The sequence below is a fragment of the Acinonyx jubatus genome, chromosome E3 (assembly GCF_027475565.1).
Source record: "Acinonyx jubatus isolate Ajub_Pintada_27869175 chromosome E3, VMU_Ajub_asm_v1.0, whole genome shotgun sequence".
Taxonomy (NCBI): Eukaryota; Metazoa; Chordata; class Mammalia; order Carnivora; family Felidae; genus Acinonyx; species Acinonyx jubatus.
The window spans coordinates 30,431,437-30,456,843 of NC_069398.1; the positions used below are offsets into that span (position 1 = coordinate 30,431,437).

Below are 25,407 nucleotides of genomic sequence, written 5' to 3' on the forward strand. Positions count from 1 at the left end.
CTCTCATCAGGGTCTCACAGTGGGTCTGTTGCCACCACTCTCCCCAAAAAGGCTTAGAATCACTGCCTGAATCACCTCCATGGCCACCCGGGGCCCTGCCCGCAGCGCACCTGTGCGAGGGTGGTCTGTCTGCCCCCATAAACCCCCACACCCCATTCTTCACACAGCAGCCAGAGGAGCCCCTTGGAAACGTCACAGATCTTGGCACGTCCTGCTCTGGCATAAGGCGTCCCTAGATTATCCCTTTCTTTTTGCTAAGATCCGACCTTCCTCCGTGGACAGCAAGTCTCCTGATGATCCTGTCCCTTCTCAATTTCTGTCCTTTGTCCTACATTCTCTGCTCCAGCCACTCACAATCCCCTGGGTGCCCCATCTTGGGGGGAACCAATACTCCAGGTTTCCGGATATCATGGGGCTTCCCAGGTTTCAGGGCTTTCAATGCTAAACTGGGACAGTCCCAGCAAACCAGGACAGCTGGTCACCCTAGCTCCATTCTCTCCTTCCCCTGGCAGCACTGCTCCCTCCTCATTAGCAACCAGCCACCCTGCCCACCCCGAGTTACGTGCCCCTCATCTGTGCACCCACAGAGCCCTGTCAGAACACCCACCCAGATGTACCATAATTGCTTATTTAATCATCTCTCTTCCTGCTGCCTTATTCACGGCAGCATCCCTGAACCAAACACATGATACAGATTAGCCGAACGATGTGTGTGGTCGGGGCAGGAAGGAGCGGGTGATTCCATGCTGAGCAACCCTGATGTTCCCTCCCTGCCTGGGGATCTGCCTTGCAGCTCTGTAGCTCTGGCATCAGTCAGGAACATCTGATTGCCAGCAACAGAAAAACCTTCCGAATACCGTAAGCCTCACTCACTATTAGGGGGCTTGAGGCAGCTGAGAGTTGAAAGGGAAGCCGGAGGGGGGTTCCCCACAGGAAAATCAGCCGGTGGGTGGAGTATGGCAGGCCTCACCATAACTATGGGATTCGAATTTCAGGGATGTGGCATCACATCAGCATCAGGGCCAGAGCAAGTAGGGGTGTTGTGACTGATGCTCCCACAGTATTAGTCCATGATGGCTGCCATTAAAAATATGACAAACTGGGGGCATCTGGCTGGCTCAGTCAGTAGAACATGTGCCTCTTGATCTCAGGGTTGAGAGCGCGAGTCTCATATTGGATGTAGAGCTTACTTAAAAAAAATACCACAGGGGAGCCTGGGTGGCTCAGTTGGTTAAGCATCAGACTCCCGGTCTCAGCTCAGGTCATGATCTCGTGGTCTGTGAGTCCAGGCCCTGCATCGGGCTCTGTGCTGACAGCGTGGGACCTGCTTGAGATTCTCTCTCTCTGCCCCTCTCCTGCCCACTCACTCTCTCTCTCTCTAAATAAACTTAGAAAAAAATGTTTTGAATACCACAAACTGAGTGACCTACACACCAGAAATGTACTGTATCATAGTTCTGGAGGCTGACATACAAGGCATCGGCAGGACCATCTTCCCTCTGCAAGCACTGGGGGAGGCCCATTCCCGGCCTCCCTCCCAGCTTCTGGTGGTTTCCTGCCTTGTGGTAATATCACTCTAGTCTTTATGTGGTGGCCTCTCTGAGTTTGTGTGTCTCTGTCTGATTTTCCCCCTTTTACAGGGACACCAGCCTTATTGGATTAAGGGCCCAGCTACTCCAGTATGACCTCACCCTAACTGATGACATCTGCAACGACTCTATTCCCAAATAAGGTCACATGCTCAAGTACTGGGGGTTAGGACTTTCACATACCAATTTAGGGAGGGGGAGACCACTCGACTTATAATACCCACCAAGACGGAGGATAGGGAGAAAGGAGGTCCCTCATAACCAACTGAGGGTGCCATCCCCAGAAAAAGGGAGAATGAAGGCTGGGTGGTTTGACAACAGGTGCCCTGGTGGCTACATGACACACTCCTTACCTGACAGGTGATCAGATGGCAGAGGGCCAGCATGGCAGTGAACACCTTTGTCCCACCCCTTAGGGAGTAAGAACACAGACTTCAGTCAAGTCCACCCAATGCACCCACTTAGCAGTGAGCTAAGTTACGAGCACCTCTTGCTGTCCAGCCCTGTTCAGGCACTGGGCTATGGCAGTAAAGAAGCCAGACGATGGGGCGCCTGGGTGGCTCAGTTGGTTGAGCGTCCAACTCCTGACTTCAGCTCAGATTATGATCTCACGGTTTGTGAGACCGAGTACGGAGTTGGGCTCTGTGCTGACAGTGCGGAGCCTGCTTGAGATTCTCTCTCCCTCTTTCTCTGCCCCGCCCCCTCATGCACACATGCACACACACACTGTCTCTCTCAAAATAAATAAATGAACTTTATATATATAAAGAAGCTAGATAAAATCCCTGCCCTCTTGGGACTTCTATCCCCGGACCTCTGATGATCCCCTTCCAGAGGGAAGTGGGGCCTCACCTTTCCCACCGGCGTCCTTCCTGCTGTGGTATCAGTGCTCTGAGACAAGATCCCTACAACACTTCTCCTGGTGGGGCGGGGGCGGGCAGGAGGTGGGGAGACAATGGCCACATGAGGTGTCAGCCCCTACCCCCACCCCCTCCATCTATTCCCCCCCCTTGTCTTTGTCTCTGGAACTAAAACAGGAGGTGAGTTTATCAGACACAAATTGCTCAAGGACCTCATTCATTTTGTGCAGTAATTAAATAGAAGCTGTTTGGAAATATGATTATAGATGGGCCCATCAAAGCAAATTAAATCTTTGAAGAGTAATGGCCTAATTAGCTTCCAGATTCTGCCATTAAAAAAATCCAAATGCCCTACTGTCCCAAACCAGGAAATATCTGGGCCCAGCTGTGAAAGGCATCAAAGGTGGTTGTGGATTCCGAGGGGAAAAGGGACTGAGGGTACAGACCCATTTATCAAGATTAACCTGGCTGGCCAGACCTCTGTTCCTTGTTTATTTATTTACTTGCTTCACGGGATCTTCTCGGTGGACATTTGTGCACAAAGCACGCACTCTGGGAGTTCTTGGCTCAAACTCCTGGCCACCCCCTCCCTCCCCTTGCTGCCCAGACCCTGGGCTCAGCCTCTTTCCTTTCCTTCTTAAAGCTGACCTCACACACCCGTCCCGTTTCCTCAAGACCAAGCCTGTCTCCGCAGCAGTCTGCCCCACGCCAATCCTCGTCACTTTCAGTTTTCCCACTGACCTTGGAGATAAGACCAACGAGGCCCCGGAAAGTTCTGGGATGTACGGGAATGTCTCTGGTCCTGTTCCTGGGTGAGCCCGTACTTTGAGTAAAGGATGCCCCCGTGGGCCCCGGGGCTCCTCTCTGCCCAGCTTCCCGAGGTGGGGCGCACACTGCCCTTGGCGGTCACCCTTCAGCTCCCCTCTTACAGTAGCTGTAAACGTTCCACACGTTCCCACGCGGAACAGCGCTTTTCTCCCTGGGCCAAGGCCCCAGGCACGTGTCCAGGCCTAGCCAATCAGAACACTTGATTTCCCTGGCCAAAGTGATTGGTCAACGTTGGGCATGTGACCCAAGCTGAGCCAATCAGAAACAGCGTTCCATGTGGGCTTTCCCGTAGACTGGCTGAGCTGGAAGTTGGCGTTTGGACGACCGACCGCGCGCCGGGGAAGTCGCCCCGCAGGCCGGAACCCTGCACCCTCCCTGGTCGGGAGGGAGACCTCCCCGGACTTTCGGTTAATACATGAGCCTTTCATTTTTCGCTTCTGCCGGTTTGAGTTGGAATACCTGCAGTCGAAACTGCTCGAGTTCAAGCTTCTCCCTTTCAGTGCCCCCAACCCAATTGCCAGCACATTGGCAGCCTCATGGGGCTCCAGCTGGGGACCCCCTTCTTTGTCCCCACTGCCCAGGACAGTGACTGTTTTGGAGCTTCATCCCTGCAGGTCCCCTCACAAGCAGATAGGACTCCCTCTGCACCCCCGAGATTGGGTGCTAAGACCCGTGTTAGAATTTTATTAGGAGAAACACTTGTGGGAAAAACTGGGGTCCCCTAAGCCCACGATGTAGGGTGAACACTGAGGGAAGGCAAGAATGAGGGAGGGGCTGTGGGGTGGAGCATCGTAGGGTCGTGGCAAGGCTGTTGGGGAGGCCTGGAGTCCTCAGTCACCAGCTGGGAGCAGCATGTCCCAGAGCACAGCACTGGGGGTCCTGGGTCAGTCCAGCTCCCCGCAGGGGGAGGTCTGCGAGGAGACTCTCACGCTGGGGGTCTTACCCCTTCCTTTGTAGGATCCCCGGGCTGGACCCTGAGGAGCAGGGCTGAGTGTCAGGGTGCCCAGCCTGAGCTGCTCCTGATGGGGACCCTCTGTGCACCAGGGGCCAGCTCTGACTCGACAGCAAACTGTATCTAATGACACTTGTCTGTTGCTAATAAAGGACTTTGGAGCCTCACTTATTGCGTGTTCCCTGCATCCGGACGTAACTCGCTGAGCTCAGTGTCTTGGGCTGTAAAAATCTCTCCTGGGGGTGTTTTGTGGATTGAAGTCATTCACCCACTCGTTCATTCATTCTTCATTCATGTGTTCATTTGTTCCTTCACTCGCTTGCCAGGTGCTTTGGGTGGCCAATTGGAAATGTGGAAATTGGAGTGAATGAGTGGGTTTTGGACACTGCCATCATGGAGCTAGAGAGTCTAGGGGGGAAGACTGATCAAAATAAAGCAAAAAAGTAACAAAATTATTACCACTGTCATGATCAAGAGGGATTAGCTGTGTGTGTATGCTGGGTGGGATGAAAAGGGGCGAAGGAAGGGACACTGCCTGGGACGGAGTGGTCCTCTCTGAAGAGGTAACATTTATAGCTGACATTCAGAGGATCAGGAATGAGCTCCGGGGGGTGAGAAAGGTTGGATATGAACAAAGGAGAGGCTGATCCTCTCCTCTCTGGGCCTGGAGAGCTGTAGTTGTGGGGTGTAGGTCACAGAACCACAGCCCTCCAGTGGTGGTGAGAAAGCTAGGCTGGCCTCGCCAAAGGAGAGGTCTGGGCCGGAGCCCTCTGAGACTCAACCTGGGTGCCCCATGTTTGCTAGCAGGTGGCAAAGGGAGAGGGGACAGGGCTAGCCTCCAGCAAGAAGAGTCACCAGCCTGGAAGTCCCGTGGGTTCCTTTGACCAGAGCCTTGAACTACCTACCTTCCCTCATCAAGTCATTGTAGATAAGAAGATACAACCACCACTGATTTAATAACAGCTTGGGGCAGGGGGCAAAATACTGCATCAGAGATGATCATTGGTCGTGAGATACATGCAGATTTCAGGAACATTAAAATATGGGAGGAAACAGAATCTTAGAATCAAGGAAATGCAGAAATTGTGGAGTGAATTGTGGCCCCCAAAAGATATACCTAAGTTTTAACCACCCCCCCCCCATAACCTGGGAATATGACCTTCTTTAGAAAAGGGATCTTTGCAGATGTAACTAAGTGAAGGATCTTGAGATGAGAGCATCCTGGATTAACAGAGTGAGCCCTAAATGCAATGACAAGTGTCCTTATAAGAAACAAGAGAAGACACAGGCATGTGGGGGAAAAGAGCCAGGACCTGAAGTGATGCTCCTTCAAGGAATACCAAGGATCGCCAGCAACCTCCAGAAGCCAGAGGCCTGGAATGTATTCTCCCTCAGAGCTGCCAGAAGGAACCAACCCTGCTGATACCTTGACTTGGGACTCCTAGTCTCTAGACCTGTGAGAGGATGCAGTTCCGCTTTTATAAGCCCGCTCGCCCCCCAGTTTGCGACACTTTGTTACAGAAGCTACAGGAAACGAATACAGCTTCGAGATGGGGAACAATTTCCCAGAGTTTTCAGAGAGGTATAGAATGGGGCTCTGGGTGCAAAGATGACACAGCCAAAGATGGAGCCTGGAGATGTGCCCAGAAACCAGTAGGTGGGGAGGCCTGTGTGCCCAGGGCCCTTAGGGTACCTAGCATGGCTCAGTGCTCCCCAGAGGGCAGGCCGGGCCAGGGTTGGACCAGGAAATGACCGTCCCTGGAAACATCTGGAATGGCCAGCTGAGGCAGGGAGGCATCTCCAAGGCCCCACTTTCTTCATTATGATGCAGGACCAACAAACACACATGGTAAAAGTTAATACTGGACACTACATGCCGGCGTATATGTGTATTATCTCCTGTAACCCAGCAAGAGGACAGTCTGTTACTCTCCCCATTTTATAGCCAAGGAAGTTGACCACAGAGTCATCCAGTAACTTGCCCAAGGTCACACAGGTGGCGAGTAGCAGAGCCAGGAGAGGGGCCTCTGCTCCCATCTCCGTGGCACTGCTGGGGCTGCTGCTAATGACCTTCGGGGCTGTTCCTGGAGACCTTTCTTCCCCTCCCGGGGCCTCAGTCGCCTCACCAGAAGGGAGGGTGTGGACTCCAGGTTCTTGAGCAAAGTGTGCACCACAACAATCAGGGAACTTCTGCAAAACCCATCCGGGCCTCTCCCTGTGAGCAGAGATCAATAGCGTGCATTTTGTACAAGTTCCCTGGGTGCCGCTCCCAGGGTGGGTCTCGAGAACCCCAACCAGGAGAATCCTCTGATCCTCCCAACACCCCAAATTCGTCCCCAGGAGGCAGCCGGAGCAGAGAAGGTTTGATTTATTCATGTTCATTACGGGTTAGCTTTGCAGAGCTGTGGGGAGATGGGCTGGCAGGCCGGGTTGCAAATGAAAGCCAAACGCATTCTAAATTATGAAATGCACAAAAAACCCCGGAAACCAGGCTCTTTCATTCAGATCCGGAGGATCGGATGCCGTATCCTTGGCAACGAGGGTTGAGAAAAACAAGTCTTTCTCCCGCCAGTGTGGAGAGGCCCAGGCTTCCATGTTAGGACGGGACGCAGGGCCTTTCTTTGGCCTCCTGCGCTCGGCTCCGACACTCCCTCTGGATCAACCTTGTGTGTGATTGTTGATTTGTGGGGCTGGGAGGGAAGCCAGAAAACGGTGCAATTGGAGAAACTTTCCGGACACGGCATGAAAAACGCAGACCCGAGAGTCACGTTGATCTAATTTCCGCAAAACTGTTGCAAACCAATTCCCATTCCCCGATTTCCTTAATCTTTTTGATAAATGGGCCCTATAATTACATCTCCGTTCGAGATGTCCAAGAACAAAGACTTCAAGCCTGGGAGGTAAAATAGTTGCTTTGTCATCGCATTATTCAAAGGCGACAAGGAACACGTTCAGGATAAATTTTGCTTTTCGTTTAATTTACTCCGTATTGATTTTCATCGGTGCGATTTAAGCAATTACCTCTGAGCTAATTCTTAGTTAAGAAGAAGTTAAAAGTTGCACCACAGGGACATTAAGATCTTGGAGCTCCATGATATGGACGGAGCCATGGAGACCGGGTATGTAGCTGCCACTTGTCTCCATTGCCACAAGGTAACAATCCCGTAAAATGGCACAGGTTGTGAGGGGAGGGGCAGCCGCTGTTCGAAGAGGAGGTCCACGGCCCACGAATGTGGCGTGGGGCTCCACATTATAGGTGGATACCCTGAAACACCAGAGGGTTAAGTGTCCCGAGATGGGTGGGAACGGTGATCTGCTCTGCAGGATACCCCGCCCCCTTAGTGTATGGGTGGATGGGGAGGGTCAGGGATTCACAGCCTGCGAAATAATGGCGAGTGGAGGTATGGCCCCCGGAGGGAAAGGGGAGAAAGCCTGGAGGTAAAATAACAGGTGCCACTTAACGAGCTGTGCTGGGAAAGGCAGCCGTTTGGTCCCTGCTTGGTCACATAAGGATGGACCCTGGCCTGGAACCCTTCTTTCTCAGGAGGTAGGGAGCCCCCGCAGGCTGTGAAGGGATGATTGCCTCGCATGGGGGTGCCTTTACCTATTTCAGACCCAGTGCGTGTTCCTTCGTTCTGCTCGAGCGTGCGGGTCAGTGGCCCTCAGGCGGGCCCGCGGCTGCCTGTATTTCAGACCCTACACGGGATGGGTTGGGGCCCTTCCGCTGCAGCAGGAAGTGGGGTGCGGGCAGCCCATGGGGGACTGAGGCACCGCAAGGGGCTGGCGCTTGTGCATCTGTCCTCTCCAACCTCGCTGCGAGTAAACCCCGCCCCACCTGACCACCTGAGCTCGGGGGGTGTGTGTGTGTGTGTGTGTGTGTGTGTTCTCTGTGGTCTTCGTCGTGCACCGGTCTCTTCCCTGGGTGGTACTTACTGCCTTCAACTTGGCTGCACGTGTGTCACACTCTGTCCTGAGGCACTGCCTGGCCGCCCAGTGAAGCGAGAGACAGGCACCCTCTCTCATGCTCACCCGCACTCTGTGCTCCTGCTTCATCATAGGAAGAGACCGAGGCTCAGGGCGGGATGTGGCTCGAGGCCTCCCGAGAATCTCGTGGACACAATCAGCGTTGGGTGGCGCAGAGGAAGGCACCTTCCAGGTGGGGGACAGGCACACGGGAGACCGGTGGAGAGGGAGCCACGGGAAGCAAAGGGCAGGGGTGCAATCCACGAAGGAAGGGCAGGGCAAGAGGGGGGCTCTCCCCAAGGTCAGGCATTAACCTTTTCTCTCATAAAGTCTCGATCTCTAAGACAGTTCAGAGGCTTGGAGGAGGCCAGGAATGTTAGGGAGGGTCTCCGCCCACCGGCGACCCACTGCCCCTCGGCCATACCTCTGCCTGGCTCTGTAGGGTCCAACTGGAGGAGCCCCAGGGAGTGGGGAGAGAGTGGACGCCTGCCCCCTCCATAGCCCCAATGGGGGAGGCGTTGAGGCTGGTCCCTGGCAGTGCAGGAGTGGGCCCGCTTTCTCTGACCAAGGGCAGGCAGCGAGTGGCGGCCGGGCAGAGTTCGCATCGTCCCCGGGGGCATCTCCAAGTCCGGAAAGGAGGCATCAGGGTGGGGGTGCTCCCCCCACCTACCAGGTCATGTAAGCACAGGGCCTTTGTGCTGAGGCTTTTCAAAGACTAAGAAAACATTTGAAACAGGGAAAAGCTATCGCTGGCTGTGCAATATGGAAAAGAAATTGCAAAATCCGAATCAATACCGATTTAATTAAACATCTACAAAACGTCAAAAAAAAAAAAAAATAGAGGCACCTGGGTGCTCAGTCAGTTGAGTGTCCAACTTCAGCTCAGGTCACGATCCCAGGGTCGTGGGATTGAGCCGGTGTCAGGCTCCATGCTAAGCATGGAGCCTGCTTGGGATTCTCTCTCTCCCCACGCCTCTGCCCCTCTCCCTCGTGCTAGCTCTCTCTTTCTATAAAATAAAATAAAATAAAATAAAATAAAATAAAATAAAATAAAATACACCTACAAAATGTCACATCCTGGCTGCTGGTCAGCAGGGATGCAGGTTGACTCCCAGGTGGCTGCTTGTCAGGGGTACTGAATGAGGAGCACGGGGACACGTAGGTGCTGTTTCCTGAGGCCACCATAACCAGTTACCACAAACCAGATGGCGTAAAACAATGGAAACGTATTCTCCCACACTTCCGGAGGTCAGTGTTCCAAAATCAAGGTGTTGGGAGGGCCACGCTCCCTCCAGTCTCTAGGGGGTCTCCCCGCTTGCCTCTTCCAGCTTCTGGTGGTTTCCCGCCATCCTTGGTATGTTTGTGTTGGCTGCTTCACTCTGATTGGTCTCTGTCTGTGTCTTTGCACGGCCGCCTTCTCTGTGTGTACTTTTTTCTGTGTCGTGTCCTCTTCTTATAAGGACGCCAGCCATCGGATTTAGGACCCACCCTAATCTAGCATGACCTCAAATGAGCTCAATGACATCTGCAAAGACCCTATTTTCAAATAAGATCACACGATCTGAGGTTCTGGGTGGATGTGAATTTTGGAGAACATGCTATTCAACACACTACAGCCTCCAAGGTAAGAGTAGCTAGGGGCCAGGAAGGACGGGAGTGGTCTTAAGGGGAGGGACAGGGCTGTCCCTTCAACCTCTGAGATGAGGAATAGCGTTGGCCCTGCCCAGGAGCCAGCCCTCCTGGCTGACCATCACCCTGGATGCCCCAGTGGCAGGGGGAGGTGGGAAGAAGATTGAGAGGGCAGAGAAGATTTCAGGAAGGGATGGTGGGGACAGGGAAATGGGGCATATTTGAGAGCAAGGATATACTAATGACAGAGATAATAAGAGTCAACATTCTTGAGTATTTAATGTAGACAGCTCTGTCCTGTTACAAGTTCTAAGTCATTGAGATCTCCTACCTGCCATAGAAAACAGGTACTATTGTCATTACCATTTTACGGAAGGGGACCCTGAAACAAACTTGCTCAAGGTCACGTAGCTAGTAAGTGGGAGAGTGGGATTTGAACCCAGAACACTGGCAGTCTGGCTCTCAAGCCTGTGCCCATTCATATGGCCCAAGGCCGTCTTTACATGGAAGATACAGAGGCAGTTTGGATGGGGTGAAGGCGAGGGGAAGACAACCCCCCTTCGCCCTGAGATGGGGGGCGGTGGGAAGGAGCGAGTTTGGGGTGTGTTGGGGGCGGGCAATGAGAGAATAAGTCCTTCTGGGACATTTTGAGTAGGAAGGGCCTTGGGACACGACGGCCACGGCTTGGTAAGCGGCCAGGCCCTCGCGGGAATTGGAATTTGGGTTTGGACGGTTTGATGGGAGTTTATAGACCGAGAATCTGAATAAAGCAGAATATCCGCCCCCCCCCCGCCCCCCGCCAAGCCCCACCACCCATACACGTACACTCTTTCCCTCAATAGCCGGGCCCTCACTCCCACCTCTTTTCCTGCTTTCATACACAGCTCCCTTGACAGCCTGCCTCCCTCCGCCCGTGTGGACGCAGCAGCAAACGACAGCTATTTTGGGACCTGCTTCATCTTCACGTTATTCCTTCCCCCACTGGTTCTATTCGCATCAGCTACTTGGCACAAGGTTTTGAATTGTTGGTTTTTGCGCTAAATTCATTTCCCAGAAATGTCAAGCATCACCAAGGCCAAGAGCGGGGCATGTGTTGTTCTCTGTCTTTTGTTCTGAGGCTTCTCTTTTCATGCACAAATGCATTCTGTCATCTGGCAGCACATGGGACCCTGTGCCTTGAACTAAGCCAAGAGCTGCGGCCCCGCCTCCCACCCCACCCCCCCAACTCCCACCCCCCAGCCCCCACCAGGGCGGTCTCCTGTTTCAGCATCCTTTTGACATAATTGCTTAGTATTTGACGAGGGGAAAGAGGAGGGGCGGTCTAGGCTCTCCAACCCTGAGGGAACTGTGGAGCCAGGGCAACACCCCGGGGCAGAGCCGGACAGACACCAGCCTGAGTTCCCTGCAAAGGTGGCCGCAGGTCTATGTGATACGGGGGCCAGAAAGGGGCCTCTCCTCCCCAGCCCTCCTCCTAGGCTGTCCTAGGCAGACCTCCGGTGGGCAGTGCCGGCCTTTCTGATCCTTAGGACCCTGATGTCTGCCAACACAGCACAAACCCGCCTGCTCTTCGGGCATCTTCTTGATGCCAAATCCTGTGTACAGTTATGAACATTTGGGGAGACTCTGGAGAGCTGAAACTTTTCTGATCACATCTACAACAGAGTGTCAAGGCGATTGGCATTGGGAATGTGAGATAGCCCTGGTCCCTCCGGTATTAGTTTTCCTTCTCGGATTCACATTTTTCTATAAGTGGTTTGGGCTTCCTCTGAGCCTGAACACACAGAACCAGACCTGTCACTTTGGGCCACGGGCCTGGTGAACCTGTCAAGTGGCCAGTCATTGAGAGTAGGACAGAAAATGACTGGCAGGTGGCTCACTGGGGTGTCATCTGCTCATTGGTGAGCCCTTAGAGTATGCGTGAGAGTGGAGGCCATGTCTCAGTATGTAATCATCATCATTGTCATCGTCATAAACAGTCATGTACTTGCTATGTCCCCCCCCACTGTTGTTGATGTTTTATATGTATTAATAATTAATCCGTATAGTAGTCCTGCTGGTTACCAGCAATGCCTTTGTCCAGGTCACAGTCATCTGCAAGAGTTATGAGTTAAATTATATCCTTCCAGAAGGTATTTAAGTCCTAACCTCCAGTACCTGTGATTGTGACCTTATTTGGAAATAGGCTGTTTGCAGATGATCAAGTTAAGATGACATCATCAGGGTGGGCTCTAATCCAATACGACCGGCATCCTTATAAAAGGGGAAATTTGGACACAGAGACGCATACAGAGGGAGGACAATGTGAGACAGGAAGAAGACAGCCATCTACAAATCAAGGAGATCCCAAAGAAGGGGCCAACCTTGCCAACACCTTGATCTTGGACCCCCCAGGCCTCCAGGACCTAAAGACAATACGTTTCTGTTAAGCTGCCTAAGTTGTGGTTCTTGGTTATGGCAGTCCCAGCAAACAAATGAAATAGCAATCGTTTTATGAAGAAGCATCTCCCCTGAGAGATTGGTAAGGAAGTGGGGGGTGGGCAGGACCAGGAATGGGAGGAAGCCAGCAAGAGTGGGATTTCAGAATCGTGTTGGGGAGCATGAGATGTCATAGAGGGCCATGGAAACAGCCTGCGGCTCATTTTTGCAATACGAAGACTTTACATTACATAAATTGTGACCGGCCCAGAGACATCTGGGCTAAGGGGAAAATAAAACCCAGCTCCCTGCCTTTGTCCTTGACCTATCCATCCACCCATCCACTCATTCATTCACTCACTCACTTCAGAAAGCATTTATTGAACACCTATTGTGGCTGAGACTTGCCAACTAAGAAAGCTTGAGGGGATTTTAAAAAAATTTGGGTGAGGGGCGCCTGGGTGGCTCAGTTGGTTAAGCACCTGACTTTGGCTCAGGTCATGATCACGAGGTTCATGGGTTCAAGCCCCACGTTGGGCTCTGTGTTGACAGCTCAGAGCCTGGAGTCTGCTTCGGGTTCTGGGTCTTCCTCTCTCTCTGTCCCTCACCTACTCATGCTCTGTCTCTCTCTCTCCCTCTCTCAAACATAAATAAACATTAAAAATTTTTTTTTAACTTTGGGTTAACTATTTTTATTTATTTTTTTAAATTTTTTTAATTTTGAGAGAGAGAGAGAGAGAGAGAACATGAGTGGGGGAGAGGAGCAGAGGGAGAGAGAGAGAGAGAGAGAGAGAGAGAGAGAGAGAGAGAGAATCTCAAGCAGTCTCCACACTCAGTGCAGAGCCCAATGCAAGTCTCGATCCCAAGAACCGTGAGATCATGACCCGAACCAAAATCAAGGCTTGGATGCTTGACCAACTGAGTCACCCAGGTGCTCCTGGATTAACTATTTTTTGTAAAAAGTTCTCTATATGGTTATGTCATCAGTTTCATATATAGTATGGTTCGTTTTTTGTTGGTTTGTTGTTGTTGTTGTTGTTTTTATGTTCTTAATCATTTGGGGCATTTCCCTCCAACCTCGTTGAGTTCATTTTGGATACCAAAGTGAAAACTGTATAAAAAAGGTATAGTCAGAGAAGTACCCCAGCCCCCTTGGGGTAGCCAATTCCATTAATTTTGAGGTTACTGTCTGATGTTTCTGTTTGCAAAAATTAGCCGATATTAGTCAATATATAGAGCTGATTAATATATATATATTAAATTAGCATATATATATATATATATATATATATATATATATATATATTTCCTTTCTTATGCAAACAACAGCCACACAGTAAATACTTTTTAGACTTTGCTTTTTCCACTCAGCAGTGTATCCTGGAAACCACTCCATATCAAGATACAGAGATCTTCATTTTTTCCAACAAGTGCATAGTATCCATTATGCGAATGTACCACAGGCTTTTCAGCCACTCTCTGATGTATGAGTGTTTATTACAGATAATGCTGTCATCACTTACCAGTATATCTGTGTAGTATCATTGGAAGTGTATCTTCAGGGTCGATTCCAGAAACTGGGATTGCTGGGTTGGGGGAAAATGCATGAAGTTTTGTTAGCTATGATCAGATTTCCCTCCATGGGAGGGTTGTACCATTTTGTACTCCTACCAGCAATGTATGAAAATGCCTGATTATGGGAGGGGGAGTCCTAAGGGGCAGATTTACATAAGAGCTTCATTCTGTGATGCTCTGATGGCATCCCTCTACTGATAGGAAAATCCATCAAAGGGAGGGATGGAAAGCAGAGAGATGTACATGCATTTGTCTGCAAGATGTTTTTTGCTTGTATAAGGCAGGGTGAGGGGCTCCAGAAGAGGTGGGAGTCAAACAGCCTTCTGGTTCTTGCACAAGAGACCCTGTTCCTTAGGGAGACGTCCTGGGAAAACATCCTCCCCCAAATCGCCCTGTCGGCTGTTCCCTCTGAGAGGCAGGATAGGGAGGGAGACACCACAGGTCTCCCTTGTGAAGACAGCCATGATGAAGACAGCCATGACGACTCTCTGCTAACCCCTAGAATGAGTGAGTGAGGGGGCATCAAAATAGTTGACATCACCATGAATTGGGCTTTGGTGTCTGTGGATAGACGTGGCCATATGCCAGAGTAGGCTCCAGGGTTCTGTAGGACCCCTGCCAGGCCAGAGATGACCCCCTTATAACTGGGAAATCAAGAGAAGGTTTGGGGGTTCCAGGGGAGTAGCCAGGACAAGCAACACTCAGGAAGCTTGGAGGAGAGGCCATATGCCATGTCACAGTCTAGAACGTTGACAACCTCTGGCATGGTACCAGAGCACACCAGCTATTTCAGTTATCTCTTGCTGGGTGTGTTAATTATCTACTGCCCCAAATCACCCCAAAACTTACCAGCTCAACATAATGAACATTTATTATCTCACTCGATTTCCAAGAGCCGGGAATCCGGGAGTGGCTTAGATGAATGGTTTTGGCTCAGGGTCTCTTGTAGGTTGCAGTCAAGATGTTGGTGGGGTCTGCCATCTTCTGAAAGCTCAACTGGGACTGGAGGATCTGCTTCCAAGATGGCGCACTCAACATGGCCCTTGGCAGGAGGCCTCAGTTCCTCACGTGTGGACCACTCCCTAGAGCTGCTTGAGTGTCTTCATGACATGGTGGCTAGCTTTCCTCAAAGTCAGTTGTCTGAGAGACAGAGGGGGAGAAGGGGGCGGGGAAGGAAGCAGCAATGCCTTTAATCACTTAGTTTTGGAAGTCACACACAAGAACTTCCTAATGCTATTCGTTAGAAGTGAGTCACCAAGTCCAGTCCACACACAAGCAGAGGAGAATTAGGCTCCTTTTGGTGGCGGGGCAGGGGGGAGGCGGGGGGAGTAACAAAAAACTTATGGACATATTTTAATCCACCACACTGTATAACAAACCACTCTACAAGCTGATGGCTTAAAAACGACAACCATGTATTTATTCTGTTAACTGGACTGGGCTCAGCTGGAAGTTTCTTCTGCTGGTCTCATCTGGTGTTCCTTGTGTAGCTGCGGTCACTTGGGGGCTCAGTTGGGGTTGAGAATTTCCAGATGGCTTAACCCATATGTCTGGCACTTTGGCTGGGATGGCTGGAACAGCTGAAGGTTGGCTGAGCACATCTCTCACCCCAGCATGGTCTCCCCAGCAGGGTGTTAGAGTTTTAAGAGGGAATCTTCCAAGAGCACAAGCCCTAATCTGCATGTGCCCTTTCAGGACTCTGCTTGTGTCAAGCTCCCTTACATCCCGTTGGCAATAGCAGGTCACATGGCCAAGCCCAGAGTGGGAGAAAACCATACAAAAGTGTGAATGCTGGGGGTATGGTCCATGGGGGAACCCCCACGTGACTGTCCTCACACTGGCCATGTGCCAATCTATAGGGGAAGGAAAGAAAGAGAAGGAATGGCTTTTTGGCTAGATCTCCAAGTCTGTCTCCTCTCCTCTCCCATGTCCACAGGATTCTGCTAGGTCCTAATAACATCTGATAAGCAGGTCTGGGTCTCGGGCTCTTTGGGGGAAACTTTGGTAGAGCAATTCTAGAGTTCTTTAAAAATATGACAACAAAGAACCTCTTTCGACAGAACTGACAGAAGCTTGAATTCTGGGGAACAGAAACATACTCAAAGTTACACCCTTAGGAGAAACAGTTTCCTCTGAGTCTACTGGGAAGACAGGGCTCGGGGGAAGGATTTGGAGGTGATCAGAGTTCCCCTAAAATAGAAGGCAGAGTGGGAAGCTACCTACATGACATGTATGAGTAAGGCATTGGGGCTGGGACTAGGAGGTTGTCTCTTATCCCCAAATAATCCTTTTCCTAATCATGCTTGAGATTCCTCCAGATTATAAACTCATCTTTAAATTGAGTGGGAAAGCCATGAGGTCTGGAGGTTGTCCACACTGTAGTGTGCATTTGTCCTATCCAATTGCTTCTGTATTTTCACGTCACTCCATCCAAGCAAATCAGCCTTTGGGTGTAATGAGGGCCTTGGTATCTGGGCAGATCTCCCCAAAACAAATGCCAGCTGCTTTTCAAGTCTGTCTCCACCTAACCTTCACTGTCTTAATATGTCTCCATTCTTGGTGATATACTCTGTGATTCCAGAATATTTTCTGGGAAGTACAGTTATGTATTTATGTCGTTACTTATTCAATTGTCCATCCATCCACCCATCCATCTCTCCATCCATCTACCCATCCATTTATCTATCCACCTATTTTCAACAGGCATTTTTGGTCTATGCCTTGGGAGATCACTATGTGGGCACATGGACCTCAGTGTGACCCAAACATGGCCCCACAGTTGATGAGCTCACAGTCCAGAGCACGAGTGCACACAGGCCAGTCTCTACCATCAGTGGATGTTCTGTTTTGCCCGATGAGCTGGTCACAAAGAACAGGAGACTCATGAGTGCAGGCTGAAGCAAGATGGTGACTGGAAGCCTTGGGAAAGGCAGGACTATTGGGCCTATTGGGTGGACTATTGGGTGAGCCTAACCTGGTGGATCTTCTTATTCTTGAGAGGCATCATGAGACACTGACCACCCATGGTACCATGGAGCCAGACCACCTGAGTTCACTTTCTTACTCCTTTACCAACTCATGGTGTTCTCTTCAGCAATTTACTCACTGTCCTCATCTATGAAGTGGGGATTCATTCATTCATTCCAAATATATTTACTGAGCACCTACTATGTCCCAGGCCCTATTCTAGGCTCTTGGGATCTGTGAACAAGAGAGAGAACCATTTCCGCCCTTGTGGTGCTTACATTATTTTGGTGAAAAAGACCATACGTAGTAATATTGTAAATGGGTAAAAAATAGAATGGATAAGTAAATAAATACACATAAAAATCAGTAAGTGAATTAGAAGGTGATGAGTATCATGGGAAAAGAAAAATATCAAGCAGCGGGGGATGGAGAAGGGAAACAATTTGAAGTTTTAAAGAAGGATGATGGTCATTGTTCCATATCTAGGCTTGGGTGGTGTTTACCTGGATGTATTTGTCAAAACTCATTGAATTACACACTTAAGCTCTATGCCTTTCACTGCCTGCAGATCACACCTCAATAAACAGAGCATTTAAAAGACAGTGCTCAGAGTAGACCTCGTTGAGACAGTGGGGTTTCTTTTTTTAAAGTTTATTTATGTTATTTTGCGAGAGACAGAGACAGCGCAAGTGGGGAGGGGCAGAGAGAGAGAAGCCCAATCAGGCCCTACACCATGAGCACAGAGCCCAATGTGGGGCTTGAACCCACCACCCATGCAATCACGACCTGAGCCGAAACCAAGAGTCGGACGCTTATCCCACCGAGCCACCCAGGTGCCCTGAGACAGTGGGGGCTTCTAAAAAGGAGGAGGTTGGGAACGAAGCGAAGTAGGTGAAAGAAGTCACAACAGGCAGAGAGAGCGGCTAGAATAGAGGTGCCTACAAAGCCACCTGGTGCTACAAGGACTGATCATACCCACTTTGGTTGATGGATGGGTCAGCTTGGACCAGAAAGGACAAAGAGATGGCTCTCAGAAGCCCCTTGAATGAGTGACAGGGAGAAACGTCAGACTCTCTGATATTGTCATTGTTATTGCCGTTAATGAGGGCATGGGTGGGGGTGGGGTTCTGCCACTTTCTAGATGTGGGCACTGTCTTTCCCTGCCTTCCGGGTATGACCTGGGATCCTCCAAGAGCCTTCCCCACATTTTCTGGGTTTGGAATGTTTTCTGGACATCACAGGAAGAAACTTCCATTATGTAATACTCTGTGATCAGACACAGTGGGTTGGATTTGAGGTTTTAGGCTGTATCTGAAGCAAAAGCAGCTTTCATTTCTAAGCTTTATTGAACTTTGTTGTGCTTTTTTTAAAAAAAAAATAATGACCCATCTACAACTTCTGAACAAACTATAATAAAAGTGACAAATATTGGTACACCGCACAGAGATTGTCACTTGGGATTTACTGCCCCTCCAACTTTTTCTGGCGAGTCTCACTAAATTTACACTTTGGGCCTTAATCCATCACTCTATCTTTTAATGCAACATCTAATCTCACGGCTTCTTTTCTTCCTTTAATACAGTTTCTCTTGAGGTGTATTTGCAGGACTGATTTTTATCATTTGTAATGTGGTTAAAACAACGCGTTGGCTATAAATCAGAGCCATTATTGGGATGCTTGAGAAGTCGTGTTAAACACAATAAATTTAGTGCCTTTGATTTTCTGGGAAATCTGACAGTAGAAAGAATAACCGAGGCCCCTTTGAACTCTGGGGATGGGAGAATCATTCCTTCAAGGTGAAAATTGAATGCTTTCTCCAACCTCAAAACCTCCATTCCTTGAGACCAGGATTCAGACTGATATCAAGCAGTGGGTCAGTAGAGTCCCCTGGGAGCCAGATAATCTTGGTTTGGATCCCAACTCAGTCACTCATGTGCTCTGTGACCTTTGGCTAGTCACACAACCTCTCTGGGCCTCTTTCCCACTTTTAAGATGGAACTGGGTTGCTGCCTCCAAGGTTATGAGAAGTAACGATCAGACCCGTGAGGTGTACCTAGTACATACATGTTTGTTTACTAAGATGATCCCTCAGGAGTCAAGGCCTCCCCTCTGAGTTGGCCCCTGGACTTGACTCCTTCTGGAGGAAAAAAAAGCAGCACCAAACATCAGTTGAGTGGAAGCCTCCAGGGTCCACACCTGCAGCCCTCACTCCTCCGACAGGATGGAGGAGGGTCCACGTTCGGCTTTTTGCTCCAACTCGGAGCCAGATGCCGAGGATTTCAGGGCTCCCAGGCCCCTGTCCCTGCTTCTAGTGCCTTCCCTAAGGTGACTCAGAATTTTCTGGGGTCTCCAGGGAGGTTCCTGCCATCCCCAGTTGCATCTAGAAGGAAACCCACTCCAGCCCACAGCGCTGTTTACAAGAGCTAGGTTGTCCGAGGCCTCTCTTCCTGTCTCCACTCCAGACACCTCAGCCAGCCCCGCATCTTACACAGAAGAGTGAGGCTCCCACAATGGGCATGAAGGGTGCCTGTGTTCCAGGCAGACAGGTGCCACCAGCCTGGGTTCATCATCGGGGTCCTGATATCCAGCTCCCGACGGCTTTGCATGGTCCCAGCAAGACGAAGACGGGACTCCGCAACCACCCCCATGCTCACGGCACACCGAAACAGGCACGTTTCAGGACCAGAGCATAACATAACTGCGGTAAAACCCGGATGGAGGCTGTCCACCGGACATGCGCGTATCTCTCTATCCTCCCCTCCCTCCATTCATTCACCTGTCATCCTGAAGGCTCCTACCCTGCGCCAGCCTATGGACCAGACCTGGGATGCTACTTCTCTGGCTACTGGTCTCCTTGCTGTTTGCGCACATGGAGGCATGCTGGACCTCAGGGCCTTTGCACTGGCTGCTCCCTCTCTCTCTCGGATGCCCCTCCTCCTAGACTTCAACACAGCAAGGAGTGTCCAGTCTAGGGGAAGGCCAGTCTGGACACAGATGACCCCACTGGGCTGGGGTCAGGGAAGGTTGAGGGGCTGGGAGTCCAGAGCGGGGAGAGAGGGCTCTGCCTGAGGATCAGGGGCAGGTTTGAACAGGCAAGGATGGGGCCTGGGGGAGGAAGGGCCTTCCCTCCCCTCCATGCTCCACTCATGTTCTTCTAGACCCTCCTCCACGTGTTTGCTCACTCCAAGCCCTTCAGCAGGTGCCCCCAGCGCTTCCCGTCACCTTTCTGAAGCCCCTGGCCCTCGGGGTCCTGCTTGTGTCACATCTTCTCGAAGAAACGGTCTCTGGCCCAGCCTAGCCCAGCACCTTCCTTCCATCCTCTCCAACTGTGAAGTCCTGAGGTGGCCTTGCGAATGGCCACATGGGTGATGGCATCTCTTACAAACCCGCCCCTATTTACTGCAGACCCCAGAGTCGCTCCTGCAGCCCTGCCCCCGGTGGGGAGGAAGACGAAGGGGTGGGGGACTCAGGTGCGTTTGCCCTGCTGCTGGAAATGAGGCCACCTCAGCCTGGGAGCTCCTTCCAGAATCCACACAGCTGAAATCAGGGTGATAAATGGTGCCCGGCATTGGTAGCAGCAAAGACGTTGGGGAGCATACATTTCACAAAGAATTAGTCACTCTAAACTGCTTTATTTAGTTTGAACTTAGAATAGTGCCTAACTTATTCAGCCAGGGAGGGGGAGGGAGGGGGCAGGAACGGGTTGCCAGGCCCTGCATCAGCCTGAAGGAGTCACGGGCGGGAAAGTGGTGACATCTGTCTGGGGGTGGCCGTTGGTAGCTTGTGGGCCGCCTGGATTCCTTCCGAATTTGGTAAAAGCCCCCGGGGATGTGAGCGGTGAAGGCACGACTTGCATCAGGAATGCGCCCTTTCTTTCTACTCCCGCGGTGTAGACGCAGGGAGGTGCCGGCATTGCTGCAGCCAAGAAAGCTCTCCCCACCCCACCCCCTGCTCCAGTGGCCCATCTGCCTGCTTGGCTGTGCGGCTGTGCGGCTGTGCGGCACGACCTTCCTGGGCTCCCTTCCTCCTGAAAACTCAAAACTCGGCCCCTCCAGACGCCGCTGGAGCTCTGTGAGCTCAGTCCAAGCCCCTGGGAGAATTTCTCCCCCTGGCTTCCTGGACTGTCTTCCTACCCTGCAGGCAGGTTTCTCTATCACTCCCTAAGTCCTAACCAGGCCCCAAGGCTTGGGCTTTGGACCTCTCCCTCCGCTGCACTCCCTCAATGACCCCCGAACGCATCCCTCTGACACCTGCAGACCCACACGCACAATCGCCTTTTTGACGTTTTCACTTGGGTGTCTGAAATTTTCCAGCCCCAAACTGAGTTCCCAGCACCTCCCTGCACCACCCCCAGCCCTGCTGAAGGATGTCTCCACCTAGGTAACAGCCGCTCCAGCCACTCCACACTCAGGCCCCATCCCTGGAGACCTGCCTGACTTCCTTTCCTTGTTCACACCCCCTGCCTAATCTGTCCTTCCAAATGTATCCAGAATCCACCCTGCTCTGCTCCCACCCAGTTCCCGGCCGTCCTCCTCAGCTGCATTTGCATTTCCCAGGTCCACCTCGGTCCCTGCAATCTAATCTCAGCAGGCAGCCAGAGGGAAAGCACCAGGTGGGGCCCTGCCTCTTCCCCTCCCTTTTCTGTCCAAACCCTCTGAAGGCTCACCTCACAGAGGGAAGTTCTTACAAGGGCGGGCAGCACCCCACTTCCAACCTCTGTCCTCTTTGCCCAAGCCCCATCTGCGCCTGGTCTCCTTGCTGCTGGAACACACGAGGCATGCGTGACCCCAGGCCCTTTGCGCTGGCTGTCCTCACTGGTGGACCCTGGTCTCTGGGACATCCAGCGGCTCGTTTCCCTTCTCCTTCAAATCTCTGATGGCACTTCACCTTTTCAAGGAGGTCCACTCTGGCCCACCCCCTTAAGACCCCACCCCCACCCCGCTCCCATTCTCCAGGTCCCTATTACCTTCATCTAGTTTTAAATAGCATTTACTATCTCCTAACACACCATCCAACTCACCTAATCGTTACCTTTACAATTAGTTATCTCTGCTGGAATGTACGCTCCACCAAGCCAGGGGTTTGGGCTTCTCCGTTCACTGCAGTGTCCCCCGTGTCTAGGACGGTGCCTGGCAGGTAGCAAGTACTCAATAAGCGTGTCCCGGATGAAAGCATAATGCCAGGAAGCCCCAGCTAGACCTTAGGAGAGCCTGTGATGAGCCTGTGTTTGAGCCACGAGGCCGTAGAATTTAGCCGGCTGCTTGCATGGTTCCCTTGACGAGGGCCAAATCGGAGGACTCTGCTCGCCCACGCCCGGGCGGGTTGTGCTGACTTAATGGGGCCGGCTGCCCCCCCATCACCGTCGCCTGCCGCTGCCGAGGCCTGGCCCCCGACCCGATGGCTGCCTCTGCCGTCTGGGGAGCGAGCACACTCTCGCAAAGCTGATGCGAGGGTCGGGGAAGGCAGCAGGCACAGGCAGCTCTGGCTTGCAGCTTAAAAAAATTTTTTTCCCCATTTTCTTTTCTGTATATATATATAAAAAAACAAAGTCCGAGACTTCAGAAAAATGCAAAAATCTAGCGGAAGAAAAAAGAAAGCCCCGAAAAGGGGGAACCGAAGCGGCAGGCTTAGGGCGGCACATCCGCGGACCCCGTGGGGCGTGGGGGTCGCTGGCTTAGACGAGCCCCAGGTGCCCGTCAGGTGCCGAGCTTTGCCCTCCACACTCCGCAGCTGACTGTCCTTGATTCTCAAACGACCCAATGGGTCTCTGGGGGTGAGGTCTGTGGTCTCCCCCTACTCAGCTACTGGTCCCTTTTTTCCTGGTTATAACACCCCCTTTTCCTCCCCTCGTCTTCGGCCGTATGGTTTGGGGAGGACCAGCAGGAGGCCTGGCGAACACGCGATACAGGCTCAGCCCGCGTGTGCCAAGTTCTGGGGTGTGCCCGTGACCTAACAGGACTTTGAGCAGATTCCGCGGAGGCCAGGACACGTGACCCTCTCGGCCAATCAGTGCTAGCCAGAGTGATTGGCTCAGAGGCCGGAACAAGAATCGGTTGGTCCAAACAGAGCAAACCCCAGGCATTGCTTCCTACAGGTCCGTGCCTCAGAGCTTTCCCCGGCTGGGGAGTGAGCTCACCAGGTGCCAGGAATTAACTGGATGGACGGATGCGCAATGGTGGGCAAACAGCCCAGCTCCCTCGCCCCTCAGGCAGAACAACCCTGGGGCACGTGCTGAACAGTCTCCCTGGCTTCCTCAGTGGGCTTAACCTCCAGGTACCCGTAGGGGTAATTTGCTTAGCAATGTACTATGCTGAGTGTTTCCCTTCCCTGTCTCACTTCCTACCTCCCAAAACTCCCAAATAAAAGATTTTCACTCAAATATCTGTCTCAGGATCTGTGTTAGGGGAGTGCAGATTCAAACACAGGCACAGAAGAAGGAGCCCATCCACACAAAACCAACTCAGAGGCTAGTGTGGCCCAGAGAATGAGCCTTGAGCACTGGGCTTGTGCCCCTTGATCCGACTGTGCCTGAAGTCCTCACTCTGGATGTTTTATTAACTTGAATCCTCACATTTTTCCTTCTGCTTAAGTAATGTTTGAGCTTGGGTTTCTTTTACTTGCAATGGAAAGAGGGCTACTCATATTTCTATATTATTGACGAAAAACTGAAATTAGGTGAGCAATCCAAGCAGATTCTTCTACCCAAGCCACAGCAGCCAAGCCTCCCTATGCTATAGCCACTGGCCTCGTGATGGTGAGGGGTGATCCCTCAGGAAATTGCAATAGGGAGGAAGGGGTGAGTGTTACAGATGGGGCCAAGGCAGACGGATGAGAAACATTTTAGCTTCCACAAACACCTGTTGAGTTTCTGGTGCATGCCTAGCTTGGAGTCTTCAAATTCTGGGTGATTCAGGGGACAGAAAAATGCAATGAAGTTCCAGAAGCTGTGGTGTCAGCTGCTGTCTTTCAGATCTTGTAGCCTTGGGAATGGGGGACCCTGATGCTGGGCCCAGCTCAATAAAGTTGTGATTGGCCTGCAGGCGGGACTGTCCCCTGTCCCTGAGTGCAGGATGCAGCATCTCCTAATGACTCCTGTGGCCCCTTGCTGAGGCTGCTGGTTTACCCTCCACTGTGGATGGAGCTCCATTCTGGGTGGTCGTTCTGTGGACCAACACTCACCACGCACCGTAGGGTTTCTAGCTGGTGGGTTTGGGGAGCTATTGTAGATGGAGGTGCCCGTTGAACATAACCCGTGAGCTGGAGGGTCCTCCACCTCAGATGGGCCCCTGTAGACCACCAGCTGGCCGGTACCCTCTGGTAACTGCACATGACTTAGAGCAGAGCACAGTGGCTGGGCCACGGAGAAAAGGTGTTGGTGGTATAGACAGAGCAGGCAGCAGGATGGAGGGACTCTGGAGAAGCAGAGACTGATGTCTTGCCCCATTGGGCAAGGTGGTCCAAGGGAGCCCGGGCCAGCAAGCTTAGCCAGCCCAGGCCAGGAAGGGGGTTTGGATGGTCTCTATGAATCCTTGAGCAAGGTGTCAAGGGCAGGAGGTAGGTCCCAGTACCTGTCTCGCTTTGACCTGCTCAGCGTGGTGATGCACTTGGTGGGACAGAAGCCTGGAGTAGCTGCTGGTCCTTTTGCACTGTAAGGACAGAGTCTGTCCGAGAATATGGCCAGCTCAGAGGGCCTGGAGTCAAGAACTGAGGATAGATAGATTACTGAAGACCCATTTTGACACCTGGATCCAACTATACCTGAAGCCAATATTACCCCTACTCCTAAATATTCACTTGTATGACCCAAGAGATTACTCTTCCCCCCACCCCTGCACTTCACAATCAAATTGAGCTGAATAATTTCTGTTACTTGCCACTGGAAGAGTTCTAATACACTTACCTCTTCTACACGTGAGTTTATTCACCTGTAAAGTGGACACAGGATCTCTCAGAGAGGATTCCAATAACCTAGTATATAAAAGAATTTGTAATTGACTTTTTGAGAGGCAGAGAGAGCAAGCAAGCAGGGGAAGGGCAGAGAGAGAGAGAGAGAGAGAGAGAGAGAGAGAGAGAATCTCAGGCAGGCTCCATGCTGTCAGCACAGAACCCAATGTGGGGCTCGATCTCACGAACCATGGGATCATGATCTGAGCTGAAATCAAGAGTCAGACACTTTGCCGGCTGAGCCACCCAGGCATCACAAAAGAGTTTGTTAATTGTGAAATATTGAGTGGCTTTGTGGGTGGGGACCTCACACTTCCTTATTATAGAAGGAACCTGCTCTGGAGAGGGGGGATTAAAGAATGGACAGAGGGATTCTGGAATGTTCAGAAGAGCCCCAAGCGGGGTCCTATGTGGGAGTCAGGGATGCCCCAAGGCTGTGAGGGTGCGAAGCTTTCCATGCAGAAGGCCTGATCAGGCCCTTAAGTTGGCAAGTAATTAACTTGCTTAATGAAGGTGTGCAGGTGCAGGGCTCCTGCCCGGGACGTGCTGGGGAGCCGTGTGACATCTGCCACCAAATAGGTCTCCTGCCCTGTCATCACTGCCTGTCAGGGGTTGGTGGGAGCAAACTAATTAGGCAGTGGGTTTGGGAAGCGTAGCCCCTTGGAGCAGAGGGCTTGGCACGCGG

At 51.7% G+C, this 25,407-nt stretch overlaps 1 long non-coding RNA gene across 1 annotated transcript; it reads right to left on the reverse strand.

Annotated features, from left to right (window-relative positions):
* Nucleotides 1-6,577: 6,577 nt before the first annotated feature.
* Nucleotides 6,578-24,455, reverse strand: LOC113598116 (uncharacterized). Its single transcript, XR_003418741.2, has 4 exons — nt 21,799-24,455; nt 14,661-14,951; nt 13,760-13,822; nt 6,578-8,907 (listed from the first exon to the last, which is right to left on the reverse strand). It is a non-coding gene; the product is annotated as an uncharacterized LOC113598116 (long non-coding RNA).
* Between the last annotated feature and the right edge of the window lie 952 nt (nt 24,456-25,407).